The following is a 22,031-nucleotide window of genomic DNA, read 5'->3' as shown; positions in this document are numbered from 1 at the left end:
TAGCTGTAACGTTATGTTTGTGTACTTTATACATTTCTTGTTTGTTGAAGTAAGCCTGTATTGCTATATATTTCCCTTATAACTGTTTTTTCTGCATCCCAAAGCTTTCCATGTATTTTTTAATTTCTTCTGTAATTTCCAATTGACACATTCATTCTTTAGTAGAATGTCCTTTAACTCCGTGTCTTTGTGATGTTTCCAAATATTTTCTTGTGGTTGACTTCAAGTTTCATAGTGTTGTGGTCTCAAAATATTCATGGCATGATCTCAATCCTTTTATAATTGTTGAGGCCTGATATATGACCTAGTATGTAATCTATTCTGGAGAATGTCCTATGTGCATTAGAAAAGAATGTGTGTTTTGCTGCTTTAGGATGAAATGTTCTGAATATATCTGTGAAGTCCATCTGGTCCAGTGTGTTGTTCAAAGCCATTGTTTCCTTGTTGATTTTCTGCTTAGTTCTGTTCATTGTTGTAAGTGGGTGTTATAGTCCCCCACTATTATTGTATTATTATCAATGAGTTTCTTTATGTTTGCTATTAATTGATTTATATTTGCATGTTCAAAGTTGGGGGCATAGATATTTACAATTGTTAGATATTCTTGTCGGATAGACCACTTTATTATGACACAGTGCTCTTTTTCATCTGCTACTACAGCCTTTGATTTAAAATCTAGTTTTCTGATAGAAATATGGCTATGTTGGCCTTCTTTTGACATCCCTTAGCATGATAAATGGTTTTATATCTCCTCACTTTCAATCTGCTTGTGTCTTCATGTCTAAAATGAGTTTCTTGTAGGCAGCAAAAGGATGGGTCTTCTTTTTTTAAAAAAATATTTATTTTGAGGTGGGGGGAGAGAGAGCATTTTTGAGCCAGGAAAGGTAAGAGAGAGAGGAAGATAGAGAATTCCAAGCAGGCTCCAAGCTGTCAGCGCCAAACCTGACATGGGGCTCGATTTCATGTACAGTAAGTTTATGACCTGAGCCAAAATCAAGAGTGGTGCACTTAACTGACTAAGCCACTCAGGTGCCCCTGTTCTTTTTTGTAATCCATTCTGATTCCCTGTCTTTTGATTGGAGTATTTAGTCCATTTGCATTCAGAGTGATTACTGATAGATATGAATTTTGTGCCATTGTAATAACTGTGAAGTCAGTGTTTCTGGAGATTTTCTCTGTTCCTTTGTAGTCTTTGCTGCTTTTGGTCTTTCTTTCCCACTCAAAGAGTTCCCTTTACTATTTCTTGCTGAGCTAATTCACTTGTCATGTACTCCTTTAGCTTTTGTTTGTCTGAGAAACTTTATCTGTTTCTATTCTGAATACAGCCTTGCTGGATAAAGGATTCTTGGCTGCATATTTTTCCCATTCAGCATATTGAATATATCATGCTGCTCCCTTCTGGCATGCCAAGTTTTTGTGGAGAGATATGCTTCTAACCTTATTTGTCTTCCCTTTTAGTTTAGGTATTTCTTTTCCCTTGCTGCTTTCAGGATTTTTTCTTTATAGTTTGCAAATTTACTACAATATGTCTTGGTGTTGGCCTGCTTTTGTTGATTTTGATGGGTGCTGTCTGTGTCTCCTGGGTTTTGATACCTGTTTATTTCCCCAGATTAGGGAAGTTTTCAAATATAATTTGCTCTAATGAATCTTCTGCCTCTTTTTCCCTCTCTTCTGGGACTCCTATGGTATTAATATTACTAAGCTTTCTGGCATCACTGAATTCCCTAAGTCTACTTTCATAATCCAATGTTTTCCTTTGACTCTTCTTTTTAGTTTCATTATTTTCCATAATTTAATTTTCTACATTACTTATTAATTCTACCAATTCTTCCATCCTTGGGGTCAACAATACTCTCAGTTTCAAATCTCAAATTTTGCATTTTTTATTTTGGCCTGACTAGTTTTAGGTCTTTTATCTCTGTGATAAGGGACTCTCTGGTGTAATTTATGCTTTTCTCAAGCCCAGCTGGTATCTTTATGATTGTTGTTTTAAATTCTGGTTCAGGTATATTTCTTATATATGTGTTGATTAGATCTCTGGCTGTGACTACCTCTTTTTCTTGATTTCCTTCATCTTGGCATTTTGTCTAAGTCTCTGTCTTCTGTGTGTTATCAAAGCCTGTTATGTTTCCTGCTCCTGAGAGTAATGGCTATATTAAGAAGAGGTCATATACTATCCAGTGACTGACTCTTCAGGAAGTGTTTCTGGTGTATGTTGTGTGCACTCTGGTGTTTGGTTTTGGCTGCTCTTTCATTTAGGTAAGTTGTATACTGTTTATCCTTGCTTGCAGTGGGGGGTGTTTGGTCCTTGTTCACTGTGTGGCAAGTTTTAAGTAGGTGTGTTTTCATCTGCTTGTTAAAAAGGGTAGATCCAATTTCCCCTAGAGCTCAAGCTTTGCAGCACTCTATGGTCAGTAAAGTTGGTGCATGCTGGGTTTGTACTGGTCTTCTGGAGTAGAGGACTGCTACTACACTGACTCTTAGGCACACTTTCCCTAGAGGGAGAAAAAAAAACACCTGCCAAGTGGTGGTGGGGGGCAGGACTTGGTGTAAGCAGCTCAAGACTTCACTTTGGGTGCTGTGCTGCTCACTGAATTTCATTAGTGCTTATGTGCCAAGATAAAATTGTATCAACTGGCTATATTTTCCCTGGAGAGTGGAGTTCCCACATGCTAATGTTCAGGAAACCCTCACAGAAGAGTGAACAATCTCCCTTTGTTTCTCCCAGGTACCCCTCAGATCCCTGCCTTCACCCTGTCTGTGCCCAAGCTGTCTGCCCCCCTGCCCCCCACTAGTACTGTGTCCATGTGTTTTATCTCAGGTGTGCTGTCTGGGTTTCAAAATTCCAAATTTTAGGGACCCAGCCCAGCACAAGTCTGTGCTGATCATTTGCAGGAGGGTATCTCCGCATTGTGGCTGAAGCTGATTTCTCCCATAGGGTCAGTCACATGAACACACAGGGTCATGGGATTTTTGGCAAAGCACAGGAAAAAGCTTGATTCCAGGTTTGCTTCCCTCAGAAGGACCCTCTGTTCCTATGCAAATGAACAGGGAAGCTCAATGGCACCTGTCAGGCTCTTTTATCCCTAGAAAGGCAGTTCCACCTCTCCAAAATGCACTCCAGGAAGGTGAACTGTTTCTCCCAGTGCAACCCAGGAGATCCTCAGACCACATTGTCTGCTCCTGGGCCTCTGACCTTCTCCAGAGATGCACCTCTATGTTTTCCAGACTTCACCCAATGGTGGCATGGACTTCTAAAACTTCAGACTTTGAGTTCCACTGCTTGTACAAATTTGTGATAATCAGCCTTCTTGTTTTCCCAGTCAATGTTTTTGGGGAAGTGTTTTTCTTGTGAAATATCCTAGATTCTGTTCCTCTCTGTGTTGTCTTTCTCTCCTCTCTCCCTTATCAGAGCTCCCTCCCCCCTCCACAACATCAGTGATTCTTTTCTCTCCCCAAATCATGTCTCCATACCTTCTACCTTCCATGATGTGGCCTCTTTTCCCTGGTTTTGCAGTTCAGTTTGTTCTCTTAGTCCTCATATCAATTTCCTGGATGTTCAGAATTATTTGATATATATAGTTGTGTTCAAAGGATGAGGCAAGCATAGGGTGCTCCTACTATCTTGCCATCATAACTCCCTGGGCCAATTTCATTCCTTTTTATAACAGCAATATTCTATTGTATAGATATACTACATCTTTTTTTTCCTGAGATCTTCGGTTAGGGTTAGTTAGGTTTAGGGCCAAAGTGAGGATATATGACTGGTATCCTGCATTTCAGAGACCTCTCCAGAGAGTTAGTTTTACAGTTAGGAGTAGGTAGTAGGTGTTAGGGGTTAGGGATTCGGGATTAAGGATAGGGTTCAGGTTAGTTTATGTTCCAGTTCAGAGACCTCTGCAGAGAATAAAACCCCAGAAATCTCCAGGGGTTAGAATGTACATGGCAGCCATCTACCAAGCTGAGGCAAGAAGGGGATTTGGGACTCTAGATAAATCAATATTCTATTGTTACTTATGTTTTTATTTCTATCTTCACACCCATTTTCAGAAATATTACCAGTTCTTAAATATTTGGGGTCTTCTGCAGAATAATTAAGCTGTTTTTCTTATTGAGTGCTCAGTAACTGATTTTCTTATGTGTTCAGTAACTGACATTCTCAGAGTTAAGATTAGGTCTTCTTTGAAAAGTGTCCTTAGACTATTTTAAAATGGGTTATTTGTTTGTTTGCTATTGAGTTTATGTTCTTTATATGTTCTGACATTATCCCCTTATCAGATGTATAGTTTGCAAATATTTTTTTCCATTCCATAGTTTTTTTCACTTTGGTGTTTTCTTTTGCTGTGCAAAAGCTTTTATTTATTATTATTATTATTATTATTATTATTACTACTATTATTATTTGTGTGTTTATATTTTTGAGAGACAGAGAGAGAGAGAGAGAGTGAGAGGGGAGGGACAGAGAGAGAGGGAGACACAGAATCCAAAGCATGCTCCAGGCTCCAAACTGTCAGCACAGAGCCTGACATGGGGCTCAAACCCACAAACTGCAAGATCCTGACCTGAGCTCAAGTTGGACACTTAACCAACTGAGCAACCCAGGCTTCTCTATGCAAAAACTTTTAAATTTGATGTAGTCCCCCTTTTTATTTTTTATTTTGTTGCTTGTGCTTTCAGTGTCATATCCAAAAAATCATTACCAAGAAACACTCATGTTGAGGAAATTTGTTCTTATTTTCTTTTAGGAATGTTATGGTTTCAGAATTTATACTTAAGTCTTTAATCAATTTCGCATTAATTTTTGTGCATGGTGTAAGTAATGTATCCCTTTTTTTCTTTTAATTTAATTTAATTTAATTTTTTAAGTTTATTTATTTATTTTTGAGAGAGAAAGAGACAGCACAAATGGGGGAAGGACAGAAAGAGAGGGAGACAGAGATTCCCAAACAGGCTCCATGCTGCCAGCACAGAGCTTGATGTGGGGCTTGAATTCACGAAACTGCAAGATTATGACCTGAGCTGAAACCAAGAGTTGGATGCTTAACTGACTGAGCCACTCCGGGGCCCCCTATATTTTTCTTTTAAATGTAAATACCCAACTATCCCAGCACCATTTATTGAAGAGATTGCGTTTTCTCTACTGAGTATTCTTGGCTCCCTTGATAAATATTAGTTGACTGTATATGCTTGGGTTTATTTGTAGGCTCTTGATTCTGTTCCACTGGCCTTTTGTTCTGTTTTTCTGCCACTGCCATGCTGTTTTGAAGACTATATCTTTATATTATAGATTAAAATCAGGAATTGTGATACCTCCTGTTTTTTTTCCTCAGAATTTCTTCTTTTTATAAAAACGTTTATTTATTTTCGAGACAGAGAGACATACAGAGAGAGAGAGAGTGAGCAAGCAAATGGGAAGGGGAAGAGAGAACAGAGAGGGAGACACAGAATCTGAAACAGGCTCCAGGCTCTGAGCTGTCAGCACAGAGCCTGATGTGGGGCTCAAACCCACGAACCATGAGATCATGATGTGAGCCAAAGTCAGACACTTAACTGACTGACTCACTTAGGTGCCCCATCAGAATATCTTTGGATATTTGGGGTCTTTTGTGGTTTTATATACATTTTAGGAGTACTTTTTCTACTTCCATAAAAAAAATGTCATTGGAATCTTGATAGAGATTGCATTGAATCTATAGATGGCTTTTGGTAGTATTGACATTTTAACAATATCAATTATTCCAATCCATGAACACAGGATACCTTTCCATTTATTTGTTTCTTCTTTGATTTCTTTCATCATTGTATTGAAGTTTTTAGTATAGAGATCTTTCACCTTCTTAGTTAAATTTATTCCTAAGTACTTTATTGTTTTTGATGCTATTATACATGGGATTAATTTCTTTATTTCTTTTTCAGAAATTTAATGTTTGTATATGGAAATGCTAATTATTTTTGTACTTTAATTTTGTATCTTGCTACTTCAGGGAATTCACTGATTAGATCTGATATTTTTTAGTTGAATTTCTAAGATTTTCTATATATAAAATAATATCACCTGCAAATAGAGACAATTTCACCTTCTCTTTTCCAATTTTGATGTATTTTATTTCTTTTTCTTGCCTGATTGCTATGGTAGGACTTACAGTACTATAAGATTTTCAGTACTAGGATTTCTAGTATTAATAGGGGTGGTGAAACTGGGTAGCTTTTCCTTTGCCCTGATCTTAGAGAAAAATCTTTCATCCTCTCATCATTGAGTATGATATTAGCTGTGGGCTTGTCATATATGGCCTTTATTATGTTGAAATATGTTCCTTCTATGCCTAATTTGTCAAGAGCCTTTTATCATGAACTGATGTTGATTTTTGTCTAATGATTTTTCTGTTCTACTGAGAAAAACATACTTTTCTTTCATTCTATTAATGTGATATATTATATCAATTGATTTGCATTTGTTGAACCATCCTTGCATTCCAGGGATAAATCCCATTTGATCATCATGAATGATCCTTTTAATATGCTGCTGAATTTGATTTGCTTGGCTTTCATTGAAATTTTTTGCATCTATATTCAACAGAGTTATTGCCTATAGTTTTCTTTTCTAGTAGTGTCCTTTTCTGGTTTTAGTATCAGTATCATGCTAGTCTCAAAATTAGTTGGGCATGTTCCCTGCTTTTGATTTTTTTCAAAGAGTTTATGACAAATTGGTTTTAATTATTTAAATATTTGGCAAAATTCACCAGTGATGCCATCTGATCCTGGGTTTTTCTTTTTTGGTACATTTTTTATTATTGATTCAATCTCTTTACTAGAAATTGGTCTATTCATATTTTTAATTTCTTCCTGGTTCAACCTTAGTAAGTTGTATATTTCCAAGAATTTTTCCATTACCTCTAGGCTGTTCAGTTTGTTGTTATATAGTTGTTCATAGTACCCTCTTATGATCCCTTGAATTTCTGTGTTATCAGTTGTAATGTCTGTTTTCCTTTATACCTCTGTTGATTTGGGTCTTTATTTTCCCCTTGGTTAATCTAGCTAAGTGTTTGTCAATTTTTATCTTTTCAAAGAAATAACTCTCAGTTTAGGTAATATTTTCTATTATTTTTCTGTCTTCCATTTCATTTATTTTTGCTCTAATATTTATTATTTCCTTTCTTTTAATAACTTTGGGCTCAGTTTTTTCTTCTCTTTCTGGTTCCTTAAGTTGTAAAGTTAGGTTGTTTGGGATCTTTGTTGCTTTTTAATGTGGGTATTTATTGCTATAAATTTCCATCTAGAACTTCTTTAACTGCACCCATAAGTTGTGATAAGTTGTGCTTCCATTTTCATTTCTTTCAAGAAATTTTAAATTTCTCCTGTAACTTCTTTGATCCATTGGTTGCTCAGGAAATTGTTGTTTAATTTACATGTATTTGTGAATTTTCTTATTTTCCTGTTGTGATTGATTTCTAGTTTCATGCCATTGTGATCAGAGAAGATATGTGGTATGATTCAATTTTCTTCAATTTGCTGAGACTTCTTTTATGACCTAACATATGGTTTGTCCTTCAAAATGTTCCATGTGCACTTGACAAAAATGTTATCCTGCTGTTGTTCAATAGAATGTTCTGTATATGTCTGTTAGGTCCCTTTGGTGTACAATATTGTTCAAATTTGCTGTTTTCTTATCAGTTCTCTGTATGATCTACCCATGGTTGAGAATGGAATATTAAATTCCTCAAATATTATTGTATTATTTATTTCTCCTTTTAGCTCTGTTAATTTTTGCTTTACATATTTAAGTACTCTGATGTTTGGTGCTTAAGATTTATAATTATTGTATCTTTTTGCTGTACTGAGCCTTTTATCATTATATAATGACCTTCTTTTTCTCTTTTTATCATTTTTAGTTTAAAGTCTACTTTTTCCAAAATAAATATAGCTACTACTGATATTTTTTGGTTACCATTTGCTTGAAATGTTTTTTCCATCCCTTTACTCTCAGTTTCTGTGTAGACACCATATTGTTGGTTCTTTTTTTTTTTTTTAATCCATTCAGCCATTCTATGTTTTTTAATTGGGGGATTTAATCCACTTTCATTTAAATTATTGATAGGTAAAGACTATTGTTATTTTGTTCATTATTTTTTTGGTTGTTTTTTATATCCATTGATCCGTGTTCCTTATCCTCCTGTCATTTTTTGTGCTTTGATGACTTTAGGTATCAGTGTGCTTTGACTTCTTTATAATGTTCTTTTGTGTAATTAACACAATATTTTCCCTTGTGGCTATCATGAGTCTTACATAAAGTATGCTAAACTTATAACACCCTGTTTTAAACTAATAGCAGCTTAACTTCAAAAGAATTCTTATACTTTACACTTTTACTTGTTCCCCTCACCTTTTAGGTCATTGTTACAATTTACATGTTTTTTATGTTGTGTAACTAATAACAGAATATTGTATCTATGGTTAGTTTTGCTATGTTCATTTTTTAATATTTAAACTATAGTTGGAAGAGACTTATACACCACTATTAACATATTGCAGAATCTAATGATGACTATATACATTATCTTTGGTAGTTTTATGTTAATTTGTGCTATTTTACTTACACTCAATGAACTAACTCCCTTTAGCATTTCTTGTAAATCAAGTCTGATGGCAATGTTCTCCCCCAGCTTTTGCTCATTAAGTAGTCTTTATTTGTCTTATTTGGTTGATGAATATTTTATTTCAATATTTAGAATATGTTACTCATTTTCTCCTGGCCCAAATAGTTTCTGTTGAGAAATTTGTTGAAAATCTTATTGGGATTTCCTTATATATATCTTCTTTCTTTCCTCTTGCTGTTTTTAATACTTTTTCTAAGTCTTACTTTTGACAATTTATTTATAATGTGTCTTGGTATAGCCCTATTCTGGTTCAACCCTATTTGGGTTTTTGGGGTACTTATAGATCTGGATGTCAATTTCTTTTCCCTGGTTCAGGAAGTTTTCAGCTGTTATTGCTTTAAATATACTTTTCGTCCCTTTCTCGTTCTCTTCTCCTTCTGGAATTCCCACAATGTGATTTTTTTTTCATTGTTTCTCATAATTTCCATGGGCTTTCCTCACTCCTTTTCATTCTTTTTTTCTTTTTGTTCCTCTGACTAGGAAATTTCCAATGTCCTATCCTCCAGGTTTCTGATTCTTTCTTTTGAGTGGTTGAGTCTGCTTTTGAAACTATTGAATTCCTTTTTTCAGTTGTATCTTTAATCTCTAGGATTTCTTTTTATTCATTTGTTGTTTAGATGGTTGTTATTTCTTTGTCAAACTTCTCGTTTTGTTCCTGCATCGTTTTCCTAATTTCATTTAGTTTTCTGTGTATTCTTGTAGTTTACTAAATTTCCCTAAGAGGATTATTCTTAATTCTTTTTCTGAAAGTTCATAGATCTCCATTTCTTTATGGTCAGTTATTGGAGTAGGCTACATAGCTTCCTGGGTGCTTTAGTTAGGTTCCCTAGTTGTACAGGCTGAAGTTTGTATTCAGCAATGAGCAGATTCATGAATTAAGTTCCATGCCCAGGTGAAGCAGGAGAAGCAGCTCTAAAACTTGTATGGCACTTTGTTGTCTTAAACTAATGCCTCACCCCAAGTTCCCTGGCTGAACAGAGTCATTGGCTTTATTCTTCAAACTATTGGCTCTGTCTGCCTACCTCTTGGCTCAAATGCTGTTGGGCTGCACAGTTTCCCTTTCTGATCAGGTGAGGCCAGGAGACACTCTTCATAGCAGGTGAGGTTATGTCTCACTCCCCTTGCTTAGGCAGGAGAGGGAGGGGTTGCTGTAGGCTCCTCCCAATTTCCTAAATAGGCTCTCTGAGAAGGTCCAGGTGCTACTCTCAGCCTTGGCTATGAATTAATCTCCCTGCCTGTGCATAGCATGGCAAGTTTCTGTACTCAGTACTGACTTTGCTCTAGGGTGATCAGCTCTGCCTGTGCACCTCTTGGCTTGAGTGCCAGTAGGCCACACAGCTTCAAAGAATTTTCATTAGTCTTTCTGGCCAGATAAGACTGGAAGGCACTCTCCACAGCAGGTGGGGCTGTGACTCAGCACTTTGCCTGGGCATGGGCGATCTGGGCTCTGGGTCCAAGAATGCCCCTCATTTGAGGATCTGAATCAGGCACACCTGTACCCTGCCAAGTTTCCTGGTCAGAGTGTACCCTTGACTTAGTTCAGATGAACCAAGCTATGATCACTACTTGGGCACAGCAAATATGAAATGGATCTGCCAAGGTCTGTGTGCTGGTTTTGCAAGCCATCTACACTTGTCCATCATAGATTCCAAGTAGCTGGGCCCTGCAGATTCCCCTGTAATCCCTGTGCTGTGAAATCAGAGTAAAGTCTCCCACAAAATGACCCACAATACTGGGGGTGGCTGGTGATTCCCCAGGGGTCTTTTACCTCATTGGAGGAAGTAGAGGCTCAGGGGAGACCTGTCTTTGTGGGACTGCATGGGCCTGGGAGAAAGGCAATATTGTCAGTCTGGAACTACTTTTCTTACTCTCCTAATGTAGTCAGTCTTGGTCTCTATGTGGTGCATAGAGGTGCTTCAGTCTCACTCTCATGTTCTAGGATTCTCTCAGTGGATCTTGTTCTCAAATATATGGCAGTTGTTCTTATGAGGAGGAGTGAAGTCAGACACAACACGTCACCATTTTGATGATGTCACGCTATGCTGTAATTTTCAAAAATTGTTAGTTATATTTTATTCCAGAATTTCTACACATTTTGTGATTGAAGAATTTTCAGGTTATCTAGTCTGTCCATTTACAGAAATGTAAGTTGACCTTAAATATTTCAATATATATTTTTTCTAACAAGTTATTTAGAATTTCTCTTTCTCTTGATGACAATAAGGATCTTAATGTGCATTGATCCCATTTTGTTATTGTTGCATCAGCTTTTTTTATAAAACTCAAAAATAGTTAACATTGTATTTTATTTAAATTATTTATTCATTTATTTTGAAAGAGAGAAAGTGAGAGAGCAGGGGAAGGGCAGAGAGAGAGGGAGAGAGAATCCCAAGTAGGCTTCATGCTGTCAACACAGAGCCCAAGGCAGGGCTCAATCCTATGAACCATGAGATTATGACCTGAGCTAAAATCAAGAGACAAATGCTAAGTTGAATGAGCCACACAGGCACCCCAAGTTAATATTTTATTTTTATAATAAAAATTTAATTGGTTTTACTGGCAATTTCTTTATTCAACCTGCTTTTCTATTTGGTTCTTTCTTCTTGATTCTATTTTCTTTCTTTTTTTTTCAAGTATAATTAACACACAGTGTCATGTTAATGGACAACAGACACATGAAAAGATGTTCAAAATCACTCATCAGCAGGAAAATGCAAATCAAAACTACAATGAGATATCTCATATCAGAATGGCTAAAATAAAAAACATAAGAAACAACAAGTGTTGACAAATATGTGGAGTGCATGAAGATGAACTGGTGGTGGGAATGCAAACTGGTGCCGCCACTGTGGAAGACACTATGTAGGTTCTTCAAAAAGTTAAAAATGGAACTACCCTATGATCCAATAATTGCACTACTGGGTATTTGCCCAAAAAATACAAAAACACTAATTCAAATGGATACATGCACCCCTATGTTTATTGCAGTATTTATTACAGGAGCCAAATTATGGAAATAGTCCAAGTGTCCATTGATAAATGAATGGATGTAGAAAAGGTAGTATATATATACACATATACAATGAAATATTACTCAGTCATAAAAAAGAATGAAATCTTGATATTTGCGCTGACATGGATGGAGCTAGAGAGTATAATGCTAAGCAAAATAAGTCTATCAGAAAAAGACAAACACAATATGATTTCCCTCAGATGTGGAATTTAAGAAACAAAACAAAGAAATATACAAAGGAGGAGGAGGAGAGAGAGAGAGAGAACGAGAGAAAGAAACAGACTCTTAACTATAGAGAACAAACTGATAGTTACCAGAGAGAAGGTGGGTGGGGAATGGGTGAAATAAATGATGAAGATTAAAGAGTACACCTATCATGACAAACATGGAGTAATGTATAGAATTGTTGAATCACTCTATTGTATACCTGAAACTAACATAACACTGTATTTTAACCATACTGGAATTAAAGTTAAAAAAAAAACTTAATAAACATCAAAAGTAGCAAACATCAAAAATAATTTAAAAATCTCAATGTAACAAATGAGTATATGGGGAAATACTATTAAAATCAACCCAAGTAGAGGTAGAAAACTTGATTATAAATGAGAGTTGTTACAGAAAGCCCCTTTTATGTAGAAAGCCATTTGTCAAGGCAATTGCATTGTAATTGTAAGTTATTTCAAACATCCAAGTAACAGATTATAGAGAAAGAAAGCTTCCCAAACTATTTTATAAAGCTAGTATAATTTTTTTTTAATTTGACAGTGAAAAATAGAAAGCAACTATTCAACATCAATATTAAATATTGGTGCAAAAATCCTGAATGGCAAACAAATTAATCCAGAAATATATTTAAACAATAATATTTGATGATTAAGTAAAGGTTATAATATTAGTGCATAGATGGCTCAATATTAAGAAACTAATAATAATTCATAATAACAGGTCAAGGAAAAAATATTTGAATAGATTCTTAAATAGGTTTTGGTGGGGGGTGTGGAATTCCACAGACATTCCTAAAGAAAATTCCTGGTAAAATAGAAATAAATTTTTTTGCATGATAAATAATACAGTTTCAAAGCTAGCATCAAACTTAAGAAATACCAGAAACATTCCCATTAAAATTCAGAAGAATAGAATTGTCCACTCTTATTTCTATTATTTAATGTACTATAGACATGTTTGTCAGAGTTCATAAAATATAAATGTACAAATTAAACATAAATAAAAAATAGGAAAATTTCATGTTTTGCAGATGGTGTAATTTCTCTGTAAAGCCCTAGAGAACAAAGTCTAAAACCATAATACATAATATACTGAAATCAATATATTTTTTATTTCAACAATAATCCATTTGATAATAAAATGAAAAAAATATTAACAATATTAACATAAAACATAAAATACAAAATTATAAAATTAATGTGAATGGCCAAATTAAGATAACTACAAAATTCTACTAAAGAATTAAAGAAGACTTCAATAAATGAAACATATTATAAGATGTGTATCTTTATGGAGAAACCTATCTATACATGCAACATACTTTCAATCAAACACACATCACAGTATTTATCTATTATTTGTTTAGTATCTAGCATATGATGAGAGAGATATGATGTGACCAGAGCATCTTAGAGTTCATCTAAAAGAATAAACATTAGAGGATATCCAATTAAATTCTGACAAAGAAGAGTAAAAGAATAGGGGAGATGACATGTCTACCAGATATAAAAACATCATAGGGCTGCAGAAATTAAAATGGGGTAATTATGGTGCCAAAATTGAAATATGAATGGGACAGGTATATAGGGCATTTCAAACCAGTGGAGAAGGCATGGTTATTCATTAAACAACTCTAAACAACTGGATAACCATTTACACAAGAATAAATTCTAGGTAAATTGAAGAATAAAATGTACCAAATAATAGACCTTAGCACACATGAGAATGTGTAACAAAGATAGCAATTCAAATTCAATGGGAAAAGATGAAATATGTAATATATGGTTCTGGGATAACTGAGTACTCATGTGGAAGAAAATAAAGTTAGAGTCATATCTCACATCATATTTTTAAAAAGCACTGCAGAGAAACAGATGTGTTAAATACTAAGTGTAAACAAATAAAAATAAAAGTCCTGGAAGAAAAATAAACAGACTACATTTCCAGCTTAGGAATGGAAGGGACATTGACAAGGCTGGAGAACCAAAGTTACAAAAAATGTAAATGTTTTTGACTATATAAAAATGAAAATATTTGGTATGGGAAAAGATCCAATGAGTCAATGGGCAAACTATATAGATTTGGGAAATTTCTGAAGGTGACAAAGAATTAATATCTATTATATATAAGAACTATTACAAAATGACAAAAAAAGGAAAATTCAAGGGATGTAAAAAAGTAAATCACAGAAGAATCACTCCTCACCCCAAAATGTAAATATGCTCAGTTCACTGGTGGTAATGGATATTTAAAAAAAAATCAAAACAATGAGTCACCATATTCTATTGGTTCAAAAACACATTTTTTCAGTTTTTCATATTCAAAATTGGAATGTGCCTTAGAATTTCTATAGTGACTTTAAGCTAGGTAACAGTCATACTTTAGTTACCCTTGTTGCACCTGCCCACATATGATTGTTGCACCTGAAGGCACAGTTGGATAACTACAACACCTCAGTGTTTCACTCAACAAAATCATTGCAGAAAAGTACAGAAAAGTATATGCGTCATGATTTTTAAAACCTTGTATTGACACTTTATGCTATGACCAAGAAAATTTCAGCATCAAAAATTACAGAATAAGTGTTAGTGGCTTCATACATTCCTGGTGGTCTATTGTGGAGCACTCCTTTTAAAATGCCACACTACTGATGTTCTTGATAATACAGAAAATAATATTTTGTGCAAAAAACAATGGGTAATGATAAGTCTAATTTGAAAGTGTACAGAAGAATTGGATTCAATGTGAGGACTTTTTTTTTTAAGACTTACTGTAACCAATTAAGTTCTCTTATAGTTTTTTAAATATATGCACCAGAATAATATATGATGAAATTCTCTGTGTAAATGTGCCTAAAAAACTCTTTCAATAAAGATTCTAAGTGATAGCAAAGCATTGTGCCATATATAATTGGTAGTACTTTTTTTTCCTGGTGGTACATAATGACGCATCTTACAAAGGCATTTAAGATCTAATAAAACACAGTATTATGTTCACCTATCAAGAAAATGAGATCCTCCTTCCAAAAAGCTTTGTATATTATAATACCATTTTTGTAAAAAATGATGACCCCAAATTCTTATATATAATGATAGTTAAATTTTATATAACACATACAATGTACCAGAACTCTTCTAAAGGTTTCCATGTATTAAGTCAGTTAAGTAGGTATTATTATTAACTTAATCTGGGTTGTTTGATTTCAGGCCCTTGGTTCTGAATTCCTATTCTTATGCTTCTATTGCAAAGGAACAAAAAAACACACATACGCAAAAATCAGGATCAATGATGTAACCGTATAGTGTAATTGGAGATGGGTTTGAGATCAGAGGTATATTGGTTGGATGAAAGTGTAATTAAGTAAAATTTTCTGAAATATTGTTTGCAGCAGCTTGGGGCAGAATTTGAAGTAATGAACAATGATTTTTTTCCACATTTCAGTGGATAGCTAGTAATGATGGATAGATAATTCAGATATGTCATTATCATGATAACCAACCCACCCTTCTTCCCTTATTGCTTATTATATTTTTAGTACAAAAACAGTACATGTTTATTGCATGCATAGTTTGTCTTTCAGATCCTGTCTGACATTTTCTGTACAATTTTATGTAAAATGGAATTTCACCATGTTTTCCTTTAAGTGAGCTTATATAAATGTATTTAAGTAATCATCAACTATTTAGATACTTAAGTCAAACACTACCATTGCTATTACCACTCCTAGTAATAATAATAATAATACTAACACCAATGTCAATATCATTAACAAGTAACTAACTAGTAACTAACTAGGGTTGATGTGAGGGTTAAATAAAATAAATTGCAGAAATACATTCATGTAATTTTTTTCAGTCTATCAGACCTATGTTTCTAGCATTTCCACTAATTTTATCCCACTGCTCCTATAGCCTTCACAACAAAATATAAAACATTGAGCATGTCTTGCAAGGAACATCCCCATTTTGCACCTGCCAAATATTTCTTTTTTCACTTCCCTGACTCTTCTCAGACTAAGTTAGGTTGCCCTTCTATGAGCTTCTGTAGCATCCTTGATTTCCCCATCAGAATACTCACCATAGCTCATTCTTAATACTAGTTTGTCTTAGCTCAAGCATAAGCTTCCTGATTATGCAGCTTATGAATTATATCCTCAGCATCTAGTACTGCACCTGGTATATGGTTGGCATTTCCTCTGCTGCATTTCCAAGCATGGGCATGTCTTCTTTTCCTTTATCATGGGTTTACTAACTTCTCTACCAATCTCCCAGGATTGTTAACAGTACCAGATGAGGAATGCATTTGAAATAGGTAACTTACATAAATTACTTCACAAATAAAAAGCATTTGAATAATTTGTACATAACTTTGCACAAGGTTAATAAATCTTAGTAGTTCAGAAAGTTATAATTGGATTTTAATGGACAAATGTTAATGTACATTCTCTACCAATATTTAGAAATTATATTTTAAAAAGCTAGGAGACATTTCTTGCAGTCAAATTTTTATAATGCATTTCAATACATGATAAATTCATGAAGATTTCTTATCCCCTAGAACAGTTGTATATCTTAAAAACTCATTATCATAAGCATTCTCTAAATTTTCACAGAATTAATTCTAAATAATTAATGAATATAAAAGAGTTAGACAAGTACTATAGCCTGATAATCATTTGTGTCAATGTCAATACGAAAAAATAGTCTCATTGGCCTGCTAACTTGAAATATGTGCTATATAGTTAACTTTTAATTTACAAATGTAAACTGTCTCTAATTACTAAATGAATATATTGAGATAAAGATCAATGTCATGGTGAAAGTTACAATTGTAGAAAAAACAGAAACACTTTGATGTAACAGAGTTATTAATTGTATTGGAACAGTTCTCACAAATATGTTTAGGTTATAGATCTATATATCTATATCTATATAGGTATATAAAATATTTACATATTTTCTAAAAATCGTATGATATCTTATGGACTAATAACTTAGGAATTATATAAAGGACCTGCAGTGCACTTCCCCTGTGCTGTGGTGTATAACTGGAGTTGGTGGGCGGGGCCACAGTCCGACCTGATGTCTGCCCCCAGCCCACCGCTGGGGCCACAGTCAGACTGGTGTGTGCCTTCTCTACCCCTCTCCTAGGGGCGGGATTCACTGTGGGGTGGCGTGTCCCGTCTGGGCTACTTGCACACTGCCAGGCTTGTGGTGCTGGGGATCTGGCGTATTAGCTGGGGTGGGTAGGCAAGGTGCACGGGGGCTGGAGGGGCAGGCTTAGCTCGCTTCTCCTTAGGTGATCCACTTCAGGAGGAGCCCTGTGGCAGCGGGAGGGAGTCAGATCCGCTGCCGGAGGTTTGGCTCCGCAGAAGCACAGAGTTGGGTGTTTGCGCTGCGCGAGCAAGTTCCCTGGCAGGAACTGGTTCCCTTTGGGATTTTGGCTGGGGGATGGGCTGGGGAGATGGCGCTGGCGAGCACCTTTGTTCCCCGCCAAGCTGAGCTCTGCCGTCCGGGGGCTCAGCAGCTCTCCCTCCCTTTGTCCTCCAGCCTTCCCGCTTTCCGAGCAGAGCTGTTAACTTCTGACCTCCCAGACGCTAAGTCGCGCTTGCTGTCGGAACACAGTCTGTCCCACCCCTCCGCTTTTGCCAGCCAGACTCGGGGGCTCTGCTTGGCCGGCGAGCCGCCCCTCCGCCCCGGCTCCCTCCCGCCAGTCCGTGGAGCGCGCACCGCCTCGCCGCCCTTCCTACCCTCTTCCGTGGGCCTCTCGTCTGCGCTTGACTCCGGAGACTCCCTTCTGCTAATCCTCTGGCGGTTTTCTGGGTTCTTTAGGCAGGTGTAGGTGGAATCTAAGTGATCGGCAGGACACGCTGTGAGCCCCGCGTCCTCCTACGCCGCCATCTTCCGGAACCCCACTTAGGAATTATATAAAATGCAAGTATTAATTTTGGAAGAATAGTTTAGGCAGAATGAATGTAAATTTAATATGAACAAAATTCAAGAGTTAGGTGACTCATTCATACTTCACAGGTCTTTCTAAGACATATAAGTCTTGATCATTCTGCTTCTAAGGATCTTGCTCATTTTCATCTCAGTCATGATTCATTGGCACTTGTTCAAAGTTTCAGGCATAATGTGAAAGTCAATATAACACTAAATGAAAATTCTTTTTTAAATGTCTTATTTATTTTTGAGAGAGAGAGAAAGAGAGAGAGAGAGAGAGAGAGAGAGAGAGAGAGAGAGAATCCAATGCAGGCTCCAGGCTCTGAGCTGTCAGCACAGAGCCTGATGCGGGGCTTGAACTCATGAGCTGTGAGATCAAGACCTGAGTCGAAGTCAGACACTCAACTGACTGAGACACCTGGGTGCCTCACTAAATGAAAATTCTTAAAATATGTAGACTGCCTCTGTGAATTTAGCTAAGAAAAGCAACGTTTAGATTGAAGGATGAGAAAGATAAACTATTTATTTAGCTTCGAAGTTGTTAGGATTTAACTCCACTTGCAAAAAGGGAGAAAACATCTTTCTAAGGTGAAATTCCCCTACTAAATAGTAAATAGTTGAAAGATTGTTCATTTAGACATGGAGGGCATTTTCTAGGCATTTAATGAGTTTGTAGAGGTAGAAAACTTTTCCTTTCTTCCCTTATAGGTTCTTTGCTGGTCTAATAAATTGATAACACTAACAGAAGAAAAACAAAGTTCATGCCTATGGGAGTCCCATAAAAATATGAGACTTTCAGTCAGTCAGGTAATGATAGTTTACATATCATGCTGAACTAAGGAGAAGAGGGTATGGGTCTGGGGCTTCAAAGGTGATGAAGACAATTCACAGAAAGACAAGAAAAGCAAATATTTGGTAAGCAAATGTTTGCCATGATGTGCAGGCAAATCTTTCTGATATAAAAAATTATCTCTTCTTTCCCAGGTTTCATCACACACACACACACACACACACACACACACACACACACACACACTCAAGTTATCTCTGGTAGTAAAGTAGCTCTTTTCCTGATTCAGGCCCCCTATTTAAATTCTTTTAGGCAGTTAAGGGGGAGATAAAAAGCTCTTCCTGAATCTGCTGGGTCCTGATTGTGTTCAACTGAAAATAAATACACATGCCAAAGTAGCACATACTGAGGTGGTATATTCTGCTCCCCTTCAACTTCATCATGGGAAACTGTAGTTATAGTATTCCTTGGTTGACAAACTTGAACTGAAAGTTTATGGAATCTGTCCTTTTTAATTGTTCCTCTGGCCATATGGCCTAGACTCATAAGGATTGGCCTTTGACTAGGATGGCAAGAGTAATGATTCTACCATGATGAGAACAATGTAAATTGTAAACTTGGTGGGAATATCACTAGACTGTGAGTCAGATGACTGAATTTGAGACTTATTTGCCACTGATTAGCTTTGTGACCTTAGAAGGACCTGTATTCTAAATGAACCTTGAGTTTGTCATTTAATCTGTAAAATGGTGAAATGCTTACCTGACAGGGCTGTTGAGAGGATTAAATAAGATGCTGGGTGTGTACTGTATAAACCATGGAGTATTATACAAATAATTATTTTATAGGAGATTAACTATGCTGGTTCAATTTGTTCATGGATAAATAGAACTTGCTTTGTATTTTAGCCTGTTTATTTCTAAGGCACTGAAATAACTTTAATGCACTAATTATTTTAAAAATTTCAGTGTTTCAGATAAAATATGTTATTTATGTACACACAAAAATGAGTTAATAATCAATGAGTTTCGAATGGCCTTTATTTGTGTGTGTTTAATTTTTTTTTTAATTTGAGTATAGTCGACACACAATGTTACATTAGTTTCAGGTGTACAATTAGGGATTTGACAAGTTTGTACATTATGCTGGGTTCACCAAGTGTCTTTACTGTCTGTCACCATGCAATTCTATTACAGTATCACTAACTATATTCCCTATGCTGTGCCTTTCATTCCATGACTTATTCATTCCATATTTGGAACCCTATATCTCCCACTCCCCTTCACCCATTTAGCTTATCCCTTACTCCCCTCCTCTCTGGCAGCCATCAGTTTGTTCTCTGTATTTATAGGTCTTTTTGCTTGTTAATTCATTTGTGTTTTTTAATTCCACATATCAATGAAATCATATATTTGTCTTTCTCAGTCTCCCTTATTTCACTTAGCATAATACCTTTTAAGTCCATCCATGTTGCTTCAAATGACACAATCTCATTGTTTTTTATGGCTGATTACACACACACACACACACACACACACACACACACACACACACACCTTTCTTATCCATTTGCGGATGACCTCTATCTTGATATGTAAAAAAAGAATAGCACAGTCTTGTGGTTTTAAGTTTAGTGTCTTTTAATTTTTACAATTCATTTCTCTACTTTCTTTTGGTTCATCTTGGATAATTTACAAAAGCTTTAAGTGTACAATAGAAAGTATATAAATACGTAAATTATATCTTTAGAGAATGTGGATTTGTTTTCCCTCTGTAAGATCTAAAGTACCACTTTCACCATCATTCTTCCTTCAAAGATGCGGTGCCTGGTATCAGTGATTTATATTTTAATGAATCAGATTCATTGTTTTGGCTAGTTAAGCACTGGGCCACGAATGGGGTTGTTATTAAAAAGTTACAAAGTCACAAACCTGGACCAAACTTTTCCACCTAACCATGGCCAGAATCAAGAATCTGCCTTCATTGTCACAGACACATGTTGGAGTGTTAAAGCACCAGGGCATGAGAGAAGTGGCTGGTAATACTGTCTCTATATTCTGAATCAAAGCCAGCTGCCCTTACAGCTGCCCTTAAAGACGAGGACCTTGCCACTATAGGGCAGCTCAGGACCAGGCAAAGGTGGTTGGGAAATCAGCTAAGAGTGGTTTTCCTTTCGTGGTTATTTTTTCAAGGCAAGGATGTAATTTATTGGCTAACCAATTGACGTTATACCTTGAAGAAAGAACAATGGTGTCAAGCAAAATGAGCTCTTCAATTTCATAATTTTAATGAACAATTCCTCAAAAGTATCACATCTTTTTTCCCCTAAAAGTATACATTAAATTAGTCTTACATATGGCTACTAATATCTTAAAATGAATAAAAACTTGTGAGCCTACAATTTGCACTGTAAAGTTCCTAAAGGCAAATATCACAGTTTTTAAATGCAAATATATAATTGTATACAATAAAAATGTAATAGGTATTTCTTTAGGGACAAGTTAGGTAGTGGGTTATTCAGATGAAACCATCTGGCTGAAAACAACTCTGGATAAATTATCTTAAAAGCACTGAAGAGTTAAAAAGATAGAACCCTGCCAGGTCAATTTTGGGGGAAGCTTGAATCCAAAGAGACTACTGGATTGCTTGAGTGACAAAGTTGCTTTTGCCTTGAAACCATTGAAGAGGTAAGTTGTGACAGAGTGAAGATGACACAGAACACATTCAATGTAAAAACTCTTACAGGATATCTTTTCCTGCATTAAGCTGGGTCCTAAAGGGCTGCACCCTTGAGATTAGGATGAACCAGAACTAATCTGTCACCTCCTGATCCTCCCCAACCTCACAGGCCCAGAGACAATGCTGCTCTGGACCTGAGCAGAGCAGGAGAAAGAAAGGGAAGGGGGAGAAAATAACCAAGAAGCTTTGGCCACAGACATGGCCTCATATAGAATTATACTCCAGGAACATATAGCATAGGTGGACAATGAATTTGTTTTTAAGTGGTGCCCTAGAGGCAGCCATAAGAAGGAGGAGAGTACAGTTATTATAAGCCTCAGGGAATCTCCACAACTAATTATTTAAGGGAAATAACCAGTAAAAAAATTGAAGATAATCAGAAGTGTAGGGAAATTAAAAAAAATCAGACATGGACAACTTAAATTGCATTAATTGGTCATTTTTATGAATATTGTGACAACATCAGGCAATCCATATGGAGTCCTCTCTCCTAATGCAGATTATGTAATGATGTAAATAACATGACCATTATCTTTATATTTTCTATATAAGAAGTCAAAAATAAATGTTCTTTAATAAGTATCACAGAAATAGTTGCATGTTGTATGCTTTTCAGTGTAATGTTGAAGATTACTTACTAGCACTCATATTGAATTTTGTGGAAC

The sequence above is a fragment of the Panthera onca genome, chromosome X, assembly GCF_046562875.1.
Source record: "Panthera onca isolate mPanOnc1 chromosome X, mPanOnc1 haplotype 2, whole genome shotgun sequence".
Classification (NCBI taxonomy): domain Eukaryota; kingdom Metazoa; phylum Chordata; class Mammalia; order Carnivora; family Felidae; genus Panthera; species Panthera onca.
The sequence above is the reverse complement of the archived record's forward strand: the minus strand, read 5'-3'. Positions refer to the sequence as shown.